This window comes from Triticum aestivum, chromosome 4D, assembly GCF_018294505.1.
Source record: "Triticum aestivum cultivar Chinese Spring chromosome 4D, IWGSC CS RefSeq v2.1, whole genome shotgun sequence".
Taxonomy (NCBI): Eukaryota; Viridiplantae; Streptophyta; class Magnoliopsida; order Poales; family Poaceae; genus Triticum; species Triticum aestivum.
The window spans coordinates 230091086-230097471 of NC_057805.1; the positions used below are offsets into that span (position 1 = coordinate 230091086).

Below are 6386 nucleotides of genomic sequence, written 5' to 3' on the forward strand. Positions count from 1 at the left end.
GAACTTCACATAGCCAACACGCTTCTCACTGCTTTGATCCACGCAATTTTATTCCCCTACCTAGCACGCCAAAGATGTCAGCGTGGAGCGGGCAATCTATGGGGCAATGCAGCCCCTTTGCTGGTTCAGCGAGGGGTGATGGTCGACGCATAGAGCAAACACAACGGGAAGCACACGATTTCACCCAGGTTCAGGCTGCTCGGAAGCGTAAAACCCTACTCCTGCCTTTGGTTTATTGGTGGTGTTTGAACACGAAGTACACGGAGCGCTCCTCCCCGACAAGTGGTGAGGAGGGCAGTTGCATGAATACCTATGCGTGAGAGTTGTAAAGGTTCGAACCCCTTCTAATGTTCCCATGGCCCTCCTTTTATAGGTCAAGGGGTAACCACAGTGGCAAAAAGGTCATTACAAGGCGCGCCAAGAACGCTGTGAGGCCTGCTTCTCCGTGGACTGCCGTCTCGCCCGCTGCTTCAAGAAGCACACATTGGGACACACCCTTAAGTGATGCTGAATCACCTCTCTCGGCACCCCCACCAGCTAGCACTACTAGAAATCCACATTTTACCTAGAGCCATATACCCTAGGTGAAATAGGAAAAACCATAGGGAAAGACTTTACCTTGGGCTTGCCCTAGGTAAAGAACCCTAGGTATAGTATAGTTGGTAAAGACTTCTTCCCCTAGGGTGTATCCAACAAGCTGTAGGGAAAGTTCCTTTACCTAGGGGCACAAGCCCTAGGGAAAGATTTCCATATGGATCCTACATCCCACGTGTATGGTTGTTTACCTACAGCCAAGCCCTAGGGAAAGACTATGGGGCCCCTTTGCACCACATCACCATACTTCCCCTAGAGTTACATACTGTAGGGAAACACCAGCCCCATACATGACATAATTCAAATGTGTAATTTAAATTTAAATTCATAATTCAAATAATCCAAAATGGATTCATAATTATGAAATGAAAATAACATCAAATATATAGATAGATATCAATCGTCACATGCATACAATAGATGCCAAGACATCACCAGCCATCAAATGTTTGACAAAAAATAGGCACGCTGGCCAGAGTTTGCTACATCTAACTGAGTAAACATCTTAATTAGCACCTATATATTGATGTAGGTCAACTAGAGTTTTCTACATCACAAAACATGTTAACTATACATGCACCAAAATGTTACACCAAAACATGTACCACCATGTTAACATCAAGAACCCAACTGGTTACTCAATAGTGACTGGCTGAAAAAGAATCCCCCAAACATCCCTTCATCGTCTGCAACACGAAGACTTGAGGCAACACCATGTTCCTGCCTTCCTGGAAAGTAAGATTTGCAAATTTTCAAAGGCTGGAACATGACAATAAGAAGGAAAAAAATAGAAAGCATAAGGAAAGGATCAAGGTGCCATAGAGTCACTAATTTGTGATGCATTAGTTTGAATCGCGTGAAACTATTCTAGGGTATGTTCATAAAGAACTTTTTGAAACTATTCCAGGAAATAAAAAGGCTAAAGTTAAGTACTTCTCACACCTCTAGTAACCCAGAATCTAACTTAAGTTGTGAGATATTACTTTTACTCTACAGATAATCACAAAAGAAGTGATTATCTTTGTTTCGAAATAAAGTATGAACTACACTCAACTCTGTTGCAATGCAAATTAGTGTGTTACATCAAATCACCAAAGTTCTAAACAGAATTTCCTATTTCCAATAATGAGAACCCAGAAATGCAAAAATTGGTATAAATTTTGGCAGCATAACAACTGTAAATTGGACAACTGGACATACGAAAAGATATTATGATCCCTCCCACATCTCACACAACCCCATTAATCAAATGATCCAGCACCACACAGGTTAGCATCATACATCAAAGAAGCATGCATATTGTCACAAGTATGTGAACATCAAAACGAACAGACCATCACTAGTTGTATCATTTGAGATTAGTTTGAGAAATACATACGTGAAGAGATCTAGGATTTATTTCTTGTTGAGCACACAAAGCTGGTGGTTCTTCGCTATTTTCTAGAATCTGCAAAAGAAGAGTCGGGTTTTAGAAGGAATCCTTATCATGCTTCAAATGTATTTATGTTTGTGTGTTTGCTTGAGATGGATGATTACATACTTGGATAGTAGATCGTTGTGGAGATCCACGAGGAGAAAGTGAATGAGAAGGTGGAACCGGCGGCGGCGGTATTTCTGCAATAGGCACTCTTTGGTTAGTTGCCAAAGTCTGCAATACAAGAAAATTCACATGGTGGTTACTTTCAAATCTAGCAAATTGTAAATGCAACAAACAAGTATTAGAAAAAGGAAAAATATTGCAGAACAAGAAACTACTTATACAAATTAATAAGATATATGTCTTCCCAGCAGGTTGGTCTTCATTATTTGGAATAGCAGCAGGAAGATCTGAAACTCTTACGTATCCATCATAGTGTTCCGAGTAGCAGGCACAGGTTTGATGGCTAGAGAAAGTCGATATGCTTTTCTTCCAATTGTCATCCTGTAATGTGTGATTCTTTAGACAAATAAGATAAAGATAGAAAAGAAGAATTTATAATCAACAAGACAATCATGGTAACCATAATAATAGTAAATAGATAAGTGTTTGTTGCCAAGTCTTCAACCACCTGGATAATTGATTTATAACACACACACACACACAAGATGGATCAGTGAAGCTACTATTTTTGTCATTCATGTACTTGCATAGCTGTGAACAAATTTAACAGATAGACTACATGAAATATTTCCTATTCATTATGTTTAGTGGCTACATTCTGACCACAATTTACATGGTTTAATGGCTCATTCATGTGTTCGGGTGTGTTTGGTTTTGAGCCAAAGCTGGCCTTGCCAAAATATTGGCGTGCCCATGAGTTTTGGCTGCTATTTGGTTGGACACCAAATATTTGGCTTGCCCAACCCAGCCGGCTTTTGCCCATGCATTTCTCACCAATACACGGGCAAGCCGAGGGCAACCAATTCATCCGCCAAAATATTGGCTGCCCACCTGCTAGCTTCACTGTAATATGCTTGGGTGTCATGTTAGCCGGAAAATTAAGTAGCTAGCTCGTATACTTACGCATCCATGGGTCGTATTTTCTCTTTTCACAAAAGAAGGTACCATATTTTCTCGATATGAACAAGGGGTGGAAAGAGTCAGAAATGAATGTATGTTCACATAGGTTGCATGCAATATAAGCCATGAACAATAAAAAATATATGTTTATAGGAGAGGAGAGATCAATATCTCAATCTTGAGTTACAACCAGCAAAAGGACAAAAAAAGAACATTATCACCTAGAGCTTCCGCTCTTATATTTGCACACTTGTGCGTTTGCACATAGGCCAGTAAAGCACATAAGTGATAACCTAAACCTAATCAAAGTCGAACAGTTTGCAAACAGAAATTATACTCTAGTGTAAGAGTTTTCCATTTTTCATTGGCATCACATCAAAATACCTGCAGTTTGCAGTCACCGATAGAAATAATTAAGACCTATGAGTTTACGAAGAAGAGAGCGATTTAATCATATATATAACCAAGCAAAGGAGATGGAGGTACTACAAGTTCCACATAAGACTGCTGGATCTAGCTACATGAATGGCATTGTGGATCTCTGGTAAGCACCACAAAACTTAAATATGTCCATGCTTACACAAACATGCTTGCTAAAAGTATCAGAAAGATGTAAGAATATAATTACCTAATAATTTTTTTTGCTTTTTCACCGTGATTATATGATGCCTACGACATACGAATCAGTTTCTGCATTCTCGTGTTATTGAGTCAAAGTTCAAGACGATATCCCATACAAAGACAGTCACAACGAGCCATCAGACCACACACTAATCTTGATTCCGAATCACTACTTAGAGTTGTGGAATCGCTCAAATAGATGTTCTCATAAGGGCTCTTTAAGAACCTGCAGAAGAAAGGTAGTTTATTATTTACTTTTACCATCTTTTTTTGAACATGTATCTCCTTTCTAAGAGAAAGTACATTATAATCCCACACTTGCTGCGACGCCATGGAGTGGAATAGGTCCACAGAGCACCCACAAACACAATGTCGTGCAGCATCCCCCATCTCATCGGTCCGCCACAGATCCAGGTTCTGTCTTCGCTCTGGAATTTTATTTTACAACTTTGTTTTTCATGGCGGCTGAGTGCTCCTGGCATAGGAGAGGAAAACGGCGGCTGTGGTCGAAGGATAGAGGAAAGACAAAGACATAGGGACCAGCGGAGGTGTGGACTGGACCATGTAAACAGGCCCAGTGTACTAGCCCGATCAACCACCACAAATATAGATGGTTCTGCGGAGCAGCGGCCCATGAAACGGCTTGCGATCTATGCAATCTGACGGCCAGCAATGATGAAGCATTGTGGAGGCTCGTAGGTCACTTAGTTATACTATTTCTTAATTCATGTTAAGACCCCAGATGCTCATTCACTAAAAAAAGAAAAACGAGCTATGCTGATATGTGGCATGTTAACTGGTTACAAACCAAACCTAGAACCAACCATTTTGCCAAAAAAACTGGTAGGAACTACGGTAATGCAAACAACACTACCACATCAAAATTTTGGCAGGGCAAGTTGGGGCACAAACCAAACAACCCCTTCACGCATCTTCATATCAATTGGTTCTTATATTTCCTTTTAAAGCTAGAAATTTATTTTATTCCTTTTAACCTTCCATACACCTTTTATAACCAAGATATTTAAACTGACAATCCCAACTACTGGAGAAGATACTGAACAACGTCTAGGTGTACTGAATAGTACACCACCTGCCACTTGCTTTGGATGCTATATAAGACAAAATCAACATTTCAGAGTTTTGCAAGATATACAGTTACAACTATCCAAACCAGCAATCAAAAAACTATCTAAAACAGAGAGTGAGAGAGATAGAGAGAGAACCTTATGGATGGTAGCAGTGGCGTACAACAGCACGCAAATCCGGTTGTCATTCAATCAGCGGGGGCGGCACCGTCTACCACGGTCAAGGGCGGCAGCACGAGTTGAGGGCGTCGCAGATGGAGTCACCGCCAGTGGCACGACGCCGTCACCCAGCCGACATGGCCAGGGCCACCACGCCCTTCGCGACCATGGTGTGACTAGGTCACCAATGCGGTACAGACGGGGAAATAGAAGTGGAGCGGCGGAACGGGGTGGGCAGGGGAGCGGCCGAGCGGGGCTGGCCTGGGAGCGGCGCAGTGGGGCGGGCCGTGGAGCGGCGGAGCTGGGCGATCCAGGGCGAGGCGCGGATGGTCGGGAGATGAGATCTGAGAGAGGGGAAAGTATTGGTCTGGCGGCGGCACCGCTTGGGACAGGGGCGAGGCGTGAAGGATACACATACGATTTTTTTCCTCTACGCGCCCTTTCTCCCTTCCTTTTCTCACTAGACTATGGCCCCAACCTTTGCGAAATGAAAAAAATGGCGCGAGCGTAGAGCGGGAGGTCAATCTACCTGGGCACACCGGGCATCTCTTGATGTTTTTTGGGCTTTGATGTTTGTACGTGGCACCACCCTAGGGAAAGCTTAAGCTCCAATTTTTTTTGCTAGATATTCATCTTTCCCTAGAGGCCACTGTTCATAGCTTGTCTATCCCTTGAGTTGGCTGATGAGCTCTAGGTAAAGACCTTGGCTCTAGGTAAAACATAGATTTCTAGTAGTGTGGTTGGGCTCCCATGCGAATATATCTTTGTTTGCGCACAAGAACTTCATCAACGCTTCCTCTTGGTTCGGGTTGAGGCCGGCACCTATGGTAAAGGTGGCTCCTGAGGACCCGTCCTCATCGACCGACACCTGCTTGGTTTCCGCCTTGTCTTGGGTGAACAACTGCTTCTTCTTGGTCAGTGTGGCTTCCTTGGGCTCGGAGGTGCCTGCATCGTCGGGCTGCGCCGCCGCGGCGGTCTTGAGGGCAAGCTTGAGCACCGCCAGGGCCTCCTTGGAGTCCCCCTTGACGGTGAGGACGCCTTTGCTTCCAGGCATCTTCATGAGGTTGTAGGCCGGATGAGTCGCTGCCATGAACTGGGCCAGAGCTGGGTACCCGAGGATGGCATTGTACGGGAGGCCAATACGGGCGATGTCGAAGTCGACCAGCTCAGTGCGGTAGTTGTCGCGCGTGCCGAAGGTGACGGGGAGGCGGATCTGCCCCAGGGAGCGGGCAGTGCTGCCACCAACTCCTGAGAAAGGCTTGCTGAGGCTGAGCCGCTCGAGCGGCACGTGAAGAAGGCTGAAGGCCTCCACAGAGAGCAAGTTGAGGCCGGTGCCGCCATCGGTGAGGGTCTTGGTGACGGCTACGTTGCAGATGGTGGGCGTGCAGAGCATCGGAAGCCTGCCCGAGCCGGCGGTGGTGACG

The 6386-nt window shown here is 44.5% G+C and overlaps 1 long non-coding RNA gene across 3 annotated transcripts; it reads right to left on the reverse strand.

Moving 5' to 3' along the window:
* Positions 1-960: 960 nt before the first annotated feature.
* Positions 961-5438, reverse strand: LOC123097359 (uncharacterized). Of its 3 annotated transcripts, none has more exons than XR_006447118.1 (5): positions 4942-5408; positions 2435-2515; positions 2135-2208; positions 1973-2041; positions 961-1322 (listed from the first exon to the last, which is right to left on the reverse strand). It is a non-coding gene; the product is annotated as an uncharacterized lncRNA (long non-coding RNA). The 3 variants fall into 3 exon arrangements; XR_006447119.1 differs by having other exon boundaries at positions 2135-2242; XR_006447120.1 differs by having other exon boundaries at positions 2135-3941; positions 4942-5438.
* Positions 5439-6386: the final 948 nt, after the last annotated feature.